Below are 17400 nucleotides of genomic sequence, written 5' to 3' on the forward strand. Positions count from 1 at the left end.
GGAAGGAAGGAAGGAATACTAGTCTTATTTAGGAAGGAATACTAGTCTTATGTAAGTACAGAAAAGAAAATTTCTTTGTCATAGTACAGTGTCCCTTGACAACCTGTTTTTTCCCAATATACTGTGAAGGAAGAGGACTGTCTTTATACACTGAACATTTCTTTATGTGACACAGGCTTATTTTTTTATTATATTTTTGTTGCATTTACCAGAATATCAGTTATTTCTCTTTTACTTAGTTCTTTGTTAGACTTGGGTTTTTTCCACTTGCAAGTACTGTGAGGGGTTAAAAGAGAATTAGTTTTCTGCTAACAGTACTGCAGTGTTTCTCAAGGGTAAAATACTAAGTGCCAAGAGGTTAGTTCCACTGAGAGTCAACTGGGAGAGCAAAATCAGATTTCAGTATTGCTGCTGGTATCTTTTAGTCTTATAAGATATCAGCCAGACTGGACTGCTTATGCTCAACTGGAAAAGAGGAAAAGTGTCAGTTGATGTTGCCCTATCCTGATGACATGAGATAACACTCTGAAAATGTGTAGTATGTTCTGATAAGAAAAAAACAAGGGTAACCTTTCACTTTTGTCCCCTCTGGAGTCCAGTGACTGTTATACTGGAATACCAGATTTAGATGATAATGGTACCCACCTATTTATATATTTCTTCCGAAGGAATATTTTATCAACACTCTTGAGAGCAGAGATACCCTTTTATGATATCACATAAATGGAGAAGAAAAATGTCAGCTATTAGCATTTGTATAACTGAATTGCCCAGAGATCAACACAGTATTTCCGAATTTCATACAAAGAGATTAAAGTGCTGGCAGCAGCCTCCTCTTATTTCTCATGTCTCTTGAAATTCTGTCTTCTTCTGAAATTTAAGGAATTACCAATTTGTATTCCACTGTGATGACTGTAGATCTCTGCAAAGGTGAAGGGATTCACCAGAAACAGGGAATTCTTTGTATACTGTTCTCCTTTAAAAAAAATGCCAAAACTTGGCTCTTTTTCTGCATGCATATATTAACATTGACTTTGGAAGAAACAACATGCCTGTTTGATATTTTTCAGATGTGGAGCCAACAGGGATCTTTCTGGCTATGGATCTGTAAAATTATTTGAATTTTTTTCTGCATTTTACTCTGGAGATTTGCAAGTTGATTATCAGGAGTGCTGTGTGAGTGGACCTCATAAGATGGTTTATTACTGGGTTATGTTTATTTTGGGCTCCAAACTGACACAATTAGGCTAAGGAAAATAGAACAAGTTTTGTAGCAGTTCAGATATTTCCTGGAAAGACATGTGTTGAGCTGAGAAGTTTTCTAAGAAAATGTAGATCATCTTACTTTTAAAGCCTGGATATATCTAAAAAGAACCTGCCTGATTCTGACCTCAGGAGCAAAGTTGCAGTTTTCAGTTAAATAACAAGGACAGAAACAAGTCTTCCAACCTGAAAATTATATAATAAATCTTTTGAACACCCTCCTGATCAGTATCAGAATGCACTATGATCACTATGCAGTATCAAATAAGAGCACATAAAGGTTAGAACCAGATTGTATTCTGTGCTGCACAAGCACAGGAAGGCGTGAATTTACTGTCTTAAATTACTGATTAATCTAATTTAAATTAATAGAAAAATAGAGTGCAGCAGGAAGGTTTGGAGGAATTTAATAGAACTGACATTTGTTTAGTTAGCCATTAAATGTAAATAAACAACTAATAGAAGTGCCATTAACTGCCAATGACTACTAAAATATGAACAGTCATTTGAGGTGGAGATTGTGAGCTAGGGGATAACTTTTCCTTTGCAGTAAATCCTTTTAGTGCCTTTGAACAGATATATTACAAGAATACACTGATATAGTTGGTTGGAGTTCCATGTATGACTTTGCATCTGTCAGACTAAATATTAAAAAGCAAGGAAGTAATGTAATTTTCTGATATAGAGTCTAAAATCTAAAAATTTTGCATCTTGTTAATTTGGCTTAGTAGTGAATCCTGGGCAATGGATTGACTTGGCAAAATGTCTTCCACAGTAGTTACTGGTTATGTTTTATAGCTTTTAGAGTATGGAAATCTTTATGTCATTTCTGTTTAAGTCAATGGAATTTTCTTTTCTTTCATGCAATTCTAATAAAACAATAATTTTATTTTGCTAGTAATAAATGCAAGAGTTGTAAGAGAAAGATGAAAAATCCATGAAGGAAATATAAGCTTTGTCTCACTTCTTTTTAAATTTTCTGAAAAGCTTTTGTTATCTTCAGTGAGTTTAACTGAACCACAGCCTCAAATTTTTGGGCTGAAAACCATCTGGATGTTTTATCCAGTAAATCATTTACACACAGTTTTCCTGTTCTCTGTTCCCACAAGTATGCTTAATCTCACCTGCTCAGTGAAGTCATTAGACTGCAGCACCTCTCTAGGTAATTTATTCTATTATTCAGCTGTGTTCACTGTAAAATCCTCTTCCTGATGGCTAATCTAAATTTTAAATTCCAAGCCATTTATCTTTGTTTCATGGCTCTGAATCTCTATAAGTAGGTTTCTGCCTGTTCTTTGACTAGACTATTAAAAAAAAAAAAAAAAGCTGTATTTTTAAGAAAAAATAAATAGGTCCCACTGTATATTCGTTATAGGTAACCTTTCCTGTTTCATTTGAACTTACCACGGTGAAACCTAGAACCTTCTTTAAAAGCCTTGACACATTCCATGTCTTTTAGAGGAAAGAAAGAGATAACAGTGTCTTATTAATAAATATTATGACAGCCCAAGAGCATCCTCTGGCAAAGACATCTCAAGGAGAAGGGACTTTAGATGCTGACAAGGAGGTATTGGAAATGACTGGGAGTTACAATATGGGAACAGGCTGAGGAGATAAGGAATAAAAGGATTCAGGCAGTAAATATAGGAAGGGACACAACAGTTAACCCCTCCCCCCCAACCAAACAAACAAATAAACAAACAAAAAGTACAGTGTGTGGAAATCATCATAAGCTAAAAAAAGTCCTAATACTGTTTTCTAGTGGATAGTGTGAACATTTTGTCCATTACCAAGAATACATTAGGTCTTCTTCATTGTTCCCTAAATAATGTGACCTTCTCTGAAACAATTTTCATGGCATTCTTAGTACTTCTATGCCATCTGCATGTAGAAATTTATTTTTATTTTTCATTTAAACATTTTTATATCAATGCCTTTACTTTTAAAAGTATTCCATGTTGGATATAATCTATCTAAATTACATTCCACCTCTGTTTCATCTTTTCAGGGGTTAACACAATTTATATTCTTCTTAGCAGCTGACACTTCAATTTTTCATTTTTTTCTCTCTAGAAATTGTTAAAAGCAACTGATCATAGCAATTGAATTTCATCTGGCAATTACCTTTAGAATTTTGGTGATTAACATGACAGATACTTAATAGATCCAAAAACTCTTCCACTTTTATGCCTTACAACATCTCTAACTAAAATTAATATTTTTTTACTTGAAATTAATATTCCTTTCTCTACACTTTTCTCTCATAATTCTTTTTTTTTTTTTTTTTTTTTTTTTTTTTTTTTTTTTTTTTAATTTAAGCCAGAAGAAAAATAGTAGTAAATAATCATAGTCATTTTAGTTCCGGTACCAAGATATGTGGGAAAAGTAATTTTATCCACTTCAAGAGTTTACTGTTCTAAGGTTTTTGAGAGGCAAGAATAAGAATATTCTTTCTTAGGTGCCATATGACAAGGAGAAAATAATGTTATGCTAAGGGCTGTTCTGTTAGCCATCCTTGTAAAAGTTAGTGGTGGTTTCTGAATGGTTTTAAATGATTCTAAAGTATATTTATAGACTGGCTGTAAGCCACACTGTGTTCAGTGCCTTCTTATCAGACCTTTGGTGAGTCAGACAGGACACAATTACTGAGCTGTGTGCCAAGGTTCTGTTGTCTTTTCTGAACTGTGCAACCATTCTTCTCAAGGGTAAAATCTCAGTGGAATTACCAATAGAAATTACTTCCACACATTGACACGCTGCAAGAAGCTGACATTTAGAGCAAGAGAAAGGGGACAGCAGGTTGGACCCAAAGCCTGAGACTTCCATATTCTTGATTTCTACTTTACTCTGACTTCCCTGTTGTCTTTGATAAGCTCACAAAACCAAATTTTTGAATACAGGCTCTACTTTTCCCTGCAGTGGAGCTAAAAGAGTAATTCCTAGGACTCCACAAGTGCTGAACCCCTCTTCTTATTCTTCTACTTCCCACTCACATATTTTCTGCATCTTTCAGTTCTGTGAACTTTATGGAGTTCAGGTTCACCACGTTACTGTCCTGACTGTCCTTGTCCTCCTCATGCAAGAAGCAAGGATTACTTGGATTGAAGATTTAGGTGCAGTGGTGGTCCCAATGGAAGCTCCCTTTTTGATTCTCTGACAATGATATCTGACTGATTTTTTCAATTTTTTTAAATGCTATTTTGGACGTAGATTTCATCCTTTTTATATTGAAAATTGCCCAAAGCCCTAAAGAATGATATCATTAGAACTCCAAAATAAGAAGAGAGTTAGCAAGACGAATTTTTGGGCTAATACTAAATTAATGAGCTCATTTAATATGTTTAATGGGACTTTTAAATTCTGCCTGCTCTCAACTGGTTTTAGAAGTACAGCTGAGGCATTTTAAAGTGATTCTTTACCATTACTAGCAGTTTAAAAAAAAGATATAGAACAAAAGCAGGAAAATGAAGCTCTTAGAGGAAAATATTTCTGATTTTGATTGTGGCCTCTCCAGGTAAACAATTCAGCTATTCTTAAAAAATAGTTATTGAACATGGTTTCATTATCCAATAAAATTTTATTGTCCATGGTTTCTGGTTATATATTTTGCCTAGGAGTATATAAAGTAAATCACATAGTCTTGATGGGACTACAAAACAATATAGTAACTAAGACTTCACCATGGAAGAGTAAATAATTGAAGAAAAGACGGAATAATCCAAAACATTTAGTATTCATTCAGGAAGAGATCAAGCACAAAATCCTAACAGGAGAAAGGCAAAGAGAATGGCAGAGTATCAAGATACTACAAAATGTTTCATTATTAGAGCATTTTTTATAGTATCTTACCATTATTCTGGAATACCTTAATATAGATATTTATCTATGTTGAGTAAATTTTTATCCAAGGCTAAGTATTATCAGTATATTTTTTGTTTCTAAAGGAAAAAATCCTAATATGCTATCAGTTTATTTACCAGTGATAATGTTAATTATAGCAATGAATACCCTTCAATCAGGACAACCCACAGTGGTCAACACCAAGAATACTAACATCCTTGTGATCAAAAATCATGATGTGGGTGTGGCTTAGGCAGCTTTAATAGCAGAAGAAAAGAAGCTTCATTTTGTTTCTGCAGTAATTAGCTCGGTCACTGAGATTTGCATAGATATTTATATTAACTTAATAAGTGTGCCTGTCATATTACAGTCCTACAGACATAATGTCAGTATTGTCCTAATGGCATATCCCTCTTGAACGTAAGACTCAGATCTCATTAGTGTTAACATCACTAAAATGCTTTTTCCTTTCCCCAGAACTATCCTCAAACTTCTGTTTTATTTTTGAAAGTTGTAACCAAACCAGTAAAAAACACAGGAGCATGAAAACTACCTCAAAACAAACCTATATTAGTTCTTACCTTCCCATTATCAATCAGTCCTACAAAGCCTTCTCTGTGCATAAGGAGAGGATCAAAGGTATTGTAGAAGGAAAATTGAATTAATAATAAAAAATGAAGGGAGAAACCATGCCCTAGGGATGAAAATGTATAGAAAATTAAATAGGTTAACACCCTCACTCTCTTCCCAAGAAACCCCAACCAAACAAAAAAACAAATCCCAAAACCCTAAAGGTTACAAGACCAAAATGTCAAAGTTCTAGTTCTGGTAAGAACTAGCTTGCAGTGCCTAACATAAAATGTAGTGGCTGGTTTGATTGCATTCAAGTAGCTCAACAAGGAATTTCAACTTGCTTAACAGAATTCATTATTGCTTCTGTCAAATGGCATGTTTTGTGGTGAGACAAAAACTGGCAGAAAAAAACCCTGGCATGAGCACAAAGGTATTTTCTGTTTGGAAGGTCAGAAACCAACATGATGGAGAGGTTACTGCACTCGAGGATCATAGTCTGTTTAAAAACCCCACTGTGAGATACTAAAAGCTCCTGGTGCCTACTGGTACATTCAGTGCAAAACGGTGAGGTCTGAAGGCTCTCTCAGCTGGGCATGCTGAGATGTAGTCAGTTCTCAGCCCAAAGCTATTCCTTTATGCAGCAAAACTGAAGGTACTGAAAAGATCAGGGAGAAAAGCCTTTTTTTATCTCATTGCTAACCTAAATGACAGCAGTTTCATCAGCCCATTTAAGTCAGTAAATCATATTATTATGGCAGTCAAATGGGACAGAATCTGTCAGAAAAGCTGAATTGGATTTCTCAGGCATTCATTTCTGAAAAAAAGGAAACCCATAATACCCTCTGTCATGTGTCCAAGTCCATATGGTGAATTGAAACAGCTTGCTCTAAATTTCCTCTGAAGAGGAATCAACCAGTGGATCTCTCAATGTACAAGATTTGAAACAGTAATAATTTTAGAATAAATTAAATTTGCTTGAAATATTTTTTAAAAAATTCAGGAGCTCCTTACAGCAGACATACTTAATGAAATCATTAATTCTGAGGTCTGCTTCTCCCCCTAGGTGTATAAGTTTTAAAGCACAGTATCCACACCATTGGCAATAGACTTTTTTTCCAATATACTTCAGTATCAGTAGTGGAAGAAGAGTCAAGTTTCCATATCACCTGATGTAGCTTATCAAATTAAAAAGAGCACAGATTTTGCTCTGTGTTTAACCAAAGTTAAATATTAAATTTTGTATAATTACCTTTTCATTTTTTTGACACTTCTTAAAAGACAGGATAGTGTAAGAGGTACTGTTTTACAGAGAAATTACACCTGGTTTGGTGAAACAGAGATACAAATGGAGTCCAGCAGTGACAGGAGTACCAACAGAAAATACATCACACCACTGGTTAAATTACAAGAAGAAGGAGAAGTTAAACTGTTCCATAAGAAGTTTGGGACTGCAGTGAAAGCCAGCACTTATCTCATTGTGCTGTTCTCTTTATTCTCACAGTAGCCCTTCAAGATTAACCATCTCGCCCACTCTGTTTTTTCTGTAGACCAGCATGAAGCTGTTAATTATTTCTACTTGGCAATCTTCTTTTTTTTCCTATTCCTTCTATTTCCTGCACTATGACCTATTAAAAACTTTTTCCCCATAGAGGAAAAAAACCCATCAGTTTGCATGGTTTTTTTCTGAACATTAGATACCTTGAGAACAATTTTAATACATTAGTAAATGCAGCAGGAATAATAATTTTCTGAGTTCCTTATAAAACACTTTAATTAGCCAAGACATTTTTTTATTAAATACTATGGTAAAGGAAACAGGCTTAGTATCCTCTCAGTTGGAGACCATTCTGCGTACCACAGACAACAGGTTCCTTAGAAAGTGCAAATTGCTGCCTTGTCAGCAATTTCCTGTGAATAAAATAATTTTGATCATTCAGTTTTATTTTTCAGTTTTTACCTGCCTTCTAGTTCTGAATATTTGAGAATTTTTCTTCAGCTTATTCCCTTACTCCCCACAGTCTTCTTAACAAGAGCCCACCTCTTTGACAGCCGATTCAAAACAGCCAACCTAAGGCATGGCTTCACATCATACTTTATCCAATAAAGCTGTCAATTATCAATGAAAGAGGTGATCTTTCTTTTCCCTATGTCTCCCATGCAGGCCACCTAACCAATCTAAAAGAAAAGAACAGAACCCAAATACGTGTCTATTCACACATGCACACGCACACAGAGACATACTCTGAACAAGTTTGTAAAACCAGAAGATCTGATATGAACAAGAGGTTGGGAATAAATGTTGTTAGTCCTGAGAAAGCAAAAGAGGGCAATGTGATAAGTTATGGTCCTCTCATATAGTCAGATACATTAGATGATTTGAACAGAATGTGAAACTGCTTCCTTGTCCTGAGCATGGCTGGGATGGTGTTAAAATTCTTCATAGTAGCTTATACAGTATTGTTTTTCACTTTTTGCCTAAAACACTGCTAAAAACACTCCAGTGTTTTGGGTATCATAGAACTGTGTTCACACAGCATCAGAGTTTTCTCTTTTTCCCACTCTGCCATGCCAGTAAGTAGACTGGGAGTGGGCAGTACACTGTGGAGGGGAGACTGCTGGGATGATTGACACAAAGTGGCCAAAGGGATATTCTATGCCTTAGGTTTTTATGATTAAAAATAAAACATAAGAAGGTGGGTAGGGTTGTGGGTTGGCTTCCAAGGTTCAGAGAATTGCTGGGCATCCGTCTGTTGGAGACAGTGAGTGATTTCCTTTGTTTCATTTTCTTTTCCTCTTTCCTTCACCTATGAAGTTGGCTTAAAAGAAACTAGACTAACATTTGAATAGATTTTTCACAGATTAATTTTTCAGCCCAAGAGCTATGACAATAAAAGTGCTTATGCAAGCTTTAAAACAAGCCATTATTGGAAAAACCCAAAACTAAACAAAACCAAAATCAAGCCACAAACCAAACCAAACAAAAAACCTCCTGGATATAATTTTTTTTATTTGTATTTTCCACAAAGTTATGATTAATTCACATTAAATTCAGCATGAAATTAATGTGAAATTGAGGTCATGATAGATTTCCAGAGTTGGGGTATGACATTTGGTACTTGTTCCTAGGATAAGCTTTAACTTTGTATGCTTATGTGAAGTCTCTTGAGCTATCAAGATTCGAAGTCCAGCCCACACATTACACTTCCACTTCATATCATGAAGGTTCCTTCTGAACATCTGATAATAAGACCTTTGAATACTCCAAACTGAGTTTGAAATTAAGTGCATCTGCAAAGCAATAGGTAAAACTGGAAATAAGTGCTCAAAATCAGGCTTATGTCCAAATTAGTTCCTTTGCAGCTGATGGAACTCCTGCCTAAATAAAGACTCTTTTTGTTACAGTATTATTCCTTTTTGGCTCAATACAGATGGTTCTGTGGACATCCAGTCTTTCTTCAGGCCACTTATTAGATAGCATCACCACATTTTGTACATTGTTGAACCTTACTGTTTTTCAACTACAAACACCAGGTTACAACATCATGCCCTGGCCCTGCACAGGCTTGCCAAGAGGTATGTAATGCCAGTTGAAGCTTTAACTCTGCAGCCCCTGGTATGAAAATAAAAACACTTTTCTTCATTACGCCTTCAAACAGAGAACTCATAAGAAAGAACATACGCAAAGAACAAAACAGAGCTGTTTTATTACACCTAAAAATAGTATTCATTAAAATGTTATGTAATACATTTTAACATTCTTATTCCTTGCAAAAAGTAGCAGGATATAATACTGATGTGGCTCAACTGTCAATGTTATTGAATCAAAAAGTAGCTTTATGCTAATAAACAGTGATATGAACACACATAACATGTCTAGAATCTATGCAGATAAAAATATTTGTTCTCTACTTTGAAATAAAAATGTAGGCATGTAATTTTCTAAGCATTTGGCAAAAATTCCAACCATATGTAACGTAACTGCCATTACATAGTTTTATTTGCAAAAAGATTCACACAACTTTTTTCCTTGTCAGGTCTCTGATTTTGAAGGAAATTATCCATTAAACAACTTCTAAATTCTAAAAAAGATTTCTAAATTCATAACACTAGCTGTGCCCTTAATTTTATAACTTAAACTTCTTTAAAATGAAATCAAAGCCCAAATCCAAGAATTTATCTTCTTTAAAGCCATTTACTCAGTCTAAGTGTCTGTGCACTTCACTTTGTTGTTGTCAGTTCTTTGCTGCATAAGAAACAGGATGTTTCTTTCTTTGTCAGATAATAAAAACAAGCACATAAAACAAGTTTAGGATCTCAGTGTAATTCTTGGCTTGCAGTAGAGTTTTGAATAGTGTTATCTGACCAGAACAATGGGCTATAGAAACAAGCTTGTGAACATGATTGCTTGTAGTTATTAATTGTAGGTATTTTTTGCAAAATATATCTACTTGTTCAATATACAGGTATATGACTCATGTTCAAAAGGATTAATTTGGAAGACAGAAGTTTTCAGCTTCTTATTTAACGTCTTTGAGGACAAGATATATTTTCTCAGGGATATGACAATCCAGATAAGTGACATGCAGTTTAATTTTTAATATCGGATCAGAATTTTTTTCTGATTTGGGAACTCCACCTAAGATAACTTCATTTCTCCTGGTACAATCCAGTTAACTGGTTTTAACTTTGTTATAAATGATTGAAATTATATGGAATAGATTTTGTGAGACAGATTGTATTTTATTTCCTTTGTATGAGCATGATACTACATCCAAGGTATGCCTACACTAATGAGATACAGTAGGAGTGCCATTTTATTATGATTATGTCAACTCTTAAACCTAATGCCTAATTTCTACAAAGGGCTCCCAAAAGTTATCTGTAAGTTATTTATCCACAGAGGTATGAATATACAATGGGACCTTTATATAAATACCAGAAAAATCCAAGTTCTGAAATGCGTTGAAATCCACGTAGTATTTTAGAGGACCTAGAAGGAAGAGTTTTTCCCGAGTGAGTTCAATTAAGCTATTTGTCTTTATGAAATTCAAGGAAAAAGAATTTGCAATATTCATTCTTCAATATGGGCAATATGTTCATGACAAGACTGCCTTCCTCTCCTCACACACTAAAGGGAGATTGAATAATTTATGAAGGAGGAGGAGAAATCCTCTGCCATTACTTGACAAACACACATTTTAATCGTTTCAACACATAATGTATCATCAGAGGAAGAAGAGACAAAAGATGTCCTAGGCTGCAACACTGGTGAGAGAAACCTCACAGACAGATACAGGCTTGGTGTAACAAATTTAACTTGTACCCTTGCATCCCTCAAGCAATGGCTCGGAGGTGTGAGACAAACTGCCATCTGCCCTCCACTCACAGGAGAGGGAAGAGATAAGGAACAGCTGGAGACAAAATCCAGCCACTTTGTATATCTTTTAATGGTAGGCAACACATACTGCCTAGAACAAAACCTAAAAGTATATTTCCCCAAATTAATATTCTATTAAGAGGGCTACTGTAATGAAATGTGTCCAACCAGATTCTCTCCTTTAGGTGTTATTCCTTACAGAGAGCAATATCTCTGTCTTCTAAGTGTCCACAAAGCAGTTAAAAATAGACAATTTTCACCAATGCGGTGAAAAAAACTAGCCACTGCCTCTATTGCATATCTTTTATTCTGCATAAATTTTTAAAACATTTCAGTAGAAAACCAGAAGTCCAGTTCTCACCTCAAAGACTGTCAGAGGCAAAAATAAATTTTATGCTAAGCCTGAACTTCTGTTTAGCTTTAATTATTATGCAAAATACCTTCTTTCAGTTCACAGCGTGTAGAAGGGAAGGATCACAGCCATCTACATATGGAGACAAGATAGCTGATCAAAAGGATCCTTTCTGGCATTTGAGTTCATCCTAGACTTTTAACAACTTAAAAACAGCTGCTGTTTTCTGGTGTTTCTCATACCTTGAAGGTCAATTGTGTCTTAGTACATAATGCATCAGCCTAAGGAAAAAATATTGTGTCGTCTAATTGCCTATTTTAGAACCTATTGTGAAAAAAACACAGGTTAAATGTTTTGTCAGGAAGAAAGAGATTGATGAGTTGCTTGAAAAATAGGAATAGCTCTAGTCTGGATATAGAATCCTCCACAGGTGTGGACACAGTATATTTGTTAGTTCAAGGTTTGTTTGTTGGCAGCTTTTAGTTTTTTAATTTGACAGCAAATGCTAGGTTGTATCACCAGGAAACACCAGTGAGTATGAACTGTAATTTAGGGCTGCTGTCCTTTTAAGAGGAAACTCATTCAGTTGAGTTACTAATTGGTGTCATCAAAAGAGTAATACAGAGTTTCCAATTCCATCATTTAAACTCTTGTTTTTTTCAAATGATTCAAAAGCTGTTAAACTATGAAATGAATACATACATCATCTATAAATATTTCTCTCCTAACCATTTAGCTGACTATTAGTACCTTTCTTATAGATGAATCTGTATCAATCTGAAGACCTTTGCCTTTTATTGCTTTTTGTTTGGCTGCTTTGTTGGGTTTTTCTTCCACCACCAAAGAAACCCTTAAAAGTATCCCATAAAGAATATCTTTTGCCTTGTGAGGTTACTATGCCTTCATTCAAAGACAAGTGAGCAAGACTGTTTTCAGGAGGCCTGAACCACCTCTAAGACTGTAGATGGTTCAGACTGTAGAGGTGAGATGGTTCAGTCTGTAGAGGTGAACCACCTCTAAGACCTCTGTGCTCCACTGTGGACCCCCTCGGGCTTCCAGGGAACAACCTGCCTCACCATGGTCATTTGAGAGAGCCTGAGGTCACATTCACACAGTTCCCTCTGACATAACAGCAGTTCTGAAAAGATACTCTGAGATATTTTTTTTCATTCTATAATATGCTCTTCCATTCCCTGATATTAAACTTTTATGTTTTGTTTTGTGTACAAAGGTCATCTGGGTTTATGACATCAGACTTTTCTACTTAATATACTTAATTATATACATATACTTAATTTATCATATTAACAGGACACATATTAAACCCAGAATAATAGAGGTGTTCAGCTCAAAATTCTGACATATTCTGAAAAAAAAAAAAGAGTGTAATTAAACATGTTATAGCGTGCCAGAAGTAGATTTATTTACACATAAGTTGAAGAAGTATGTCGTCTTTATCAGAAGAAAAGTGTTTGACTCGGGAATTTTTCTAGCGGAACTGAATTAAGTATTTAAATATGCTTTTGAAGTCCAAGTGTCATGTTTTAGCATACAATGACTGTGGCTCATCTTAAGAAAAATCAATATCTTTTTTGCAAAATCATTCTTATTTAGTGTACAGACGCAATTTTTAAGAAAATGTAAAGATATTTGTAATCTTTCTTTGATAAAAATTTTATTGTAAAATTATAAGTTATACATTTTCTAATGATGTCAGCAAATTATATCTACAAACACACACACAACCTTTTTTTACTCAGGCTGCTCAGCTGGAATTTTGAGAAATGTATAAAGCATTTTTGAGACATAAGGACATTTCTGGTTTTGCACAGATGGTATGATCAAAGCAACCTTGTTATTTTTAGCCTTTTTTGCAATTACTGTACCCTGACCTCAACACTGTGACCCAGACAGACACTATTTTAAGTCCCAAGATGAAAACAGAGTCAGAATTTTACATAATTTTGATATTCTACTCCAAACCACAGACAAGATCACAAACTGTTTTGTCCCCAGGAAGTTTTCATTTCATAAGTCAGCTAATTTCTGGTCTCATATACCTACTTGATTTCCTGTATTAAAAAAAGATGTTACAAAATATTTTTTATAAACTGTGAGAATATGGGAGAATTGCTTTTCGCCATAGTCCAATATACAATATTGAATGCAGCAGTGTATTTTACAGCTTTGTAGAATAATTCCTCATTTCATTCCTTTTAATCAAGTAATAAAGGTCTTTTCCAAAAAGACCAGGGAAACAAATATCCATTTCAAAATCAGAAGATAAGTAGTCATAGACAATGATTCAGTGAGTTTATGTGTCAAAGTATTTATTAAAAAAGGAAAGGAGACTCAAGTGAAAGTACACCATTTGATACACTGTAGTTGGTTACTTCCATGAAATTACTTTTTTCTGACAATTTAATTTCAGAAAATACACAATCATGCAACACATACTCTGATAGTAGCAGCATCTGTGCTACATGTGTTTCAAGAGTATGATTAGAGGTGAAAAAATAAAGCTTAATTTTTAATGAATAACATTTCAGGACTATTTTCTAAATTGCTATTACAATCCATGAAAAATACAGTGTGGACACAAGTCATTTATTTTTCTTGGGTTGAACATATTTACTACTTTCCTTGGTCCAAAGTATTGATATGCAGGAGGACAATGATGCCAACCAGATGGACTTTGACAGGCTCATTTGAACCTGAGGTTCACCAAGGCCAAGTGTAATGTTCTGCATGGGGGTGGGGTAATCACCACTATCAATACAGTCTAGGAAACAAAAGGATTGAGAGCAGCCCTGCAGAGAAGGATTTGGGGGTACCGAGGGATGAAAAATTGGATATGAGCCAGCAGTGGCCTCTTTTAGCACAGAAAGCCAACCATATCCTGAGCTGCATCAAAGAAGTGTGGCCAGCAGGTTGATGGTTGAGACTTTCCCTCTCTTCTCTGGTGAGGACCCACCTGAAGTACTGCATCCAGTTCTGGCACCCTCAGTACAAGAAAGACATGGTCCTATTGGAGTGGGTCCAGACAAGAGCCACAAAAATGATCTCTGGAGCATCTCTCCTATGAGGAAAAGATGAGAGAATTGGGGTTGTTCAGCCTGGAGAAGAGAAGGCTCTGGAGAAACCTTATTGTGTCTTTTCAGTACATAAAGGGAGCTTTATATAGGATAAAGGAAGACATTTTTTATGATGAGGGTGGTGAGACACTGGTGTAAGTTGCCTGGAGAAGTTGTGGACACTGCATCCCTGGAAGCGTTCAAGGTCAGGTTGGCTGGGGCTCTGAGCAACCCAATCCAGCTGAAGAAGTCTCAAGGATTGCAGGGGATGGGGAGGATTGGACAAGATGATGTTCAAAAGGTCCCTTCCAATCCAAACCATTCTAAAATTCTATGATTTCATTATTCTATTTTTGCAATGTTAGAGCAAAATCAATCTCATCCTTTTTGCAGGACAAAAATGTTTTTATTTCTGGGAAAATGCTTTTTTGCAGTTTGTTGATATTATCTGAGTATGATGGTATGAAACAAATCCTGTACAAACAGTATTTAGTATCAAGACCCTGCTAAGGTGACAGGTCCTGTGTTATGAGGTCTTAGAGTTCAAAATCTTAGGAAACACAGATATTGTCCGTATTACTGGATAAGCATCATTCTAAAAGAAGATCACTGAAAAAATACATTTCAAAGCACTGTTATATGTGTTAAGTTTTTCTTCCTCCTCTCTGTTCTGTGTGTCAGAACTTGCACTGATTAACCTTCATTTACTGTTTTACTGTTTTTCCTAGAGGCAAAATACCCAGATCCTGCTGAACAATGAAGTGGGCAAAGAAAACATTTTATTTTAATTTTTTATTTCAGTCTCTTTGGTGAAAAAAAGGAAAAAAAAAAAGAGGGAAGGGGAAAAGAGAAAGGCATAGGTTGTAGGGATAAGGAAGAAAAAAGAAAAACAGAACTTGTTAAAAGAATGTTTGCTAAAATATTGAGAGGACATACTGATAAATACAGTTGTTTTATTCAGCAGAAGAAAGAAAACTGACAGCTCAGGAGAAGGGGTGAAGCAAGAGCCAAGAAGACTCTAGCAGAAGCATTTTGAAAGAGAGTCATTTGTATGATGTTAAGAGAAGAAAAAATAAGCTATGTGAGATATGAAATGAGAGGGGACCTGAAGATCCTTAGATTTTGGAAGAAGCTGAAAGTGTATGCAACTATATGTGGTAAACATAGATATAATCTGGATGTGCGGGTCATTTAGGAAAGCAAAGGTGAAGTCAAAGGTGTCCAGACTCCATGCCCTCAGTGCTATAATCCAACATGACAGAATCTAGGGGAAAGAGACATTAAGAATTTAACCTTATTGATCTTAAAGGAAACTGATAATTCCATTCATAATTTCTCAAAGTTACATACGAGCACTTTGGCAGAAATAGAACTCACTTAGAAAACTCAGGGTACATAAAAACACACATTAGATAGCACAGGATCCTAGACATAAGATATTTCTGGCTCCTCACTGGCATTTTCAGCTAGATATTATGTGAGTAATGCCAATGTTTGTATCATCACAACACTAGTTTGTCTAGAAATAGGAAAATAACCAATCTTTATTTTGTCTGAAGTACAAAATACTATTCTATGCAAAAACAACAAGCAGCATGTGGCAGACATTATAGAAAACAATCATGTGACACATTTCCCAAAATAAAAACACATGTAATGGCCATGTGTAACTTGAATAAGAGATATAGTTTTACATAAAGGCAATTGTTCCCCTTTTTTCCCCCCATTTTTTCATATCATAACATTGCAAGTCATTGCAGAAATTTTTAGAGCGTAATTTTGACATTACAGTTTTTCTAAATTTTTAGCATTGCAAAAGAAATGTCACTAAAGATGTCATGATCAGCTCATGTAAATATTGGTTCACTAAGAAAATTACACAGAATCGAAGGATGGGCAATGGGCTATGGAAGCAAAGAGACAAAATATTGATCTGAAAGATTGATGTGGACCCACCAATTTTTTTTTTAAAGTTCCAAAAAACTCTTCCAACATACATACACAATTCTACATGATCAGTTATAAAATAAATGTATTTCAGTTCTATTTGATTTTCATCTAGGAAACTAGGTATGGTGTCAAGGCAAAATAGCCCTTTCTGTTCTACTGGTTGTTCAAAACATCCATCTCCTAGTGGAAATCAGGGTCTTTTTACAAAACAGAAATATTGCAAAGTTGGATGAGATCCTCTCAACTAAATAGGTGTCACATATTGTTTTAGGAAATTATGAATAGTTTTATACACAGAAAAACAATACATATTTTAGAATTGACTTCTTTTAGAGTAAAAGGAGAGAAAACAGAAACTATTGAGAATGAAAACCTATAATTCTTTGAACCCTGTCTCTCTGTAATCATTTCCATATTCAATAAGCAAGGCCACAGCAAGGCCACTTCCCAATGCTAGGCAGGATGACTTCTTGCACTTAAAAGGGAGGTGATTTGTTTCCAAATCAAGAAAAGCAGACAGGCACCGGTAATCTCCACACAGTGACATGCTTCACAAAAGCACACACATATAATGCAAGCAGAAAATAAAGTCAGTAATTTCCACTCCTGCTACTTACATGGAAAATAGCGCAGTGTTGGAAAAGTTGAAGCAGTAGGCACAAATACAGAGAAACAATAGGAGTAACAGAGTGGATTTCAGCCCAGAGCAGTTTAGCACATTTACCAAAAGCTCTTCCAAAGAACACAATGGTTCATGTGGTGGGATTTATGCCTACAGACCACAACTATTTTGGTTCAAACTTTAGTTGTGGTCATACACAGAGTACTCTGACAGAGCTCAAGAAGGCATTTATAAATTCAAAGTTAAGCACATGTTCATTTGCCTTCTCAGAGTAGACCAGAGTGTTTTGTGCTTCCCACGCTTGAGTCCAGGATGAAATCAGACACTGAACAGAAGTCTGCAGTGAGTG

Source organism: Corvus hawaiiensis, chromosome 26, assembly GCF_020740725.1.
Source record: "Corvus hawaiiensis isolate bCorHaw1 chromosome 26, bCorHaw1.pri.cur, whole genome shotgun sequence".
In the NCBI taxonomy this organism is placed as follows: domain Eukaryota; kingdom Metazoa; phylum Chordata; class Aves; order Passeriformes; family Corvidae; genus Corvus; species Corvus hawaiiensis.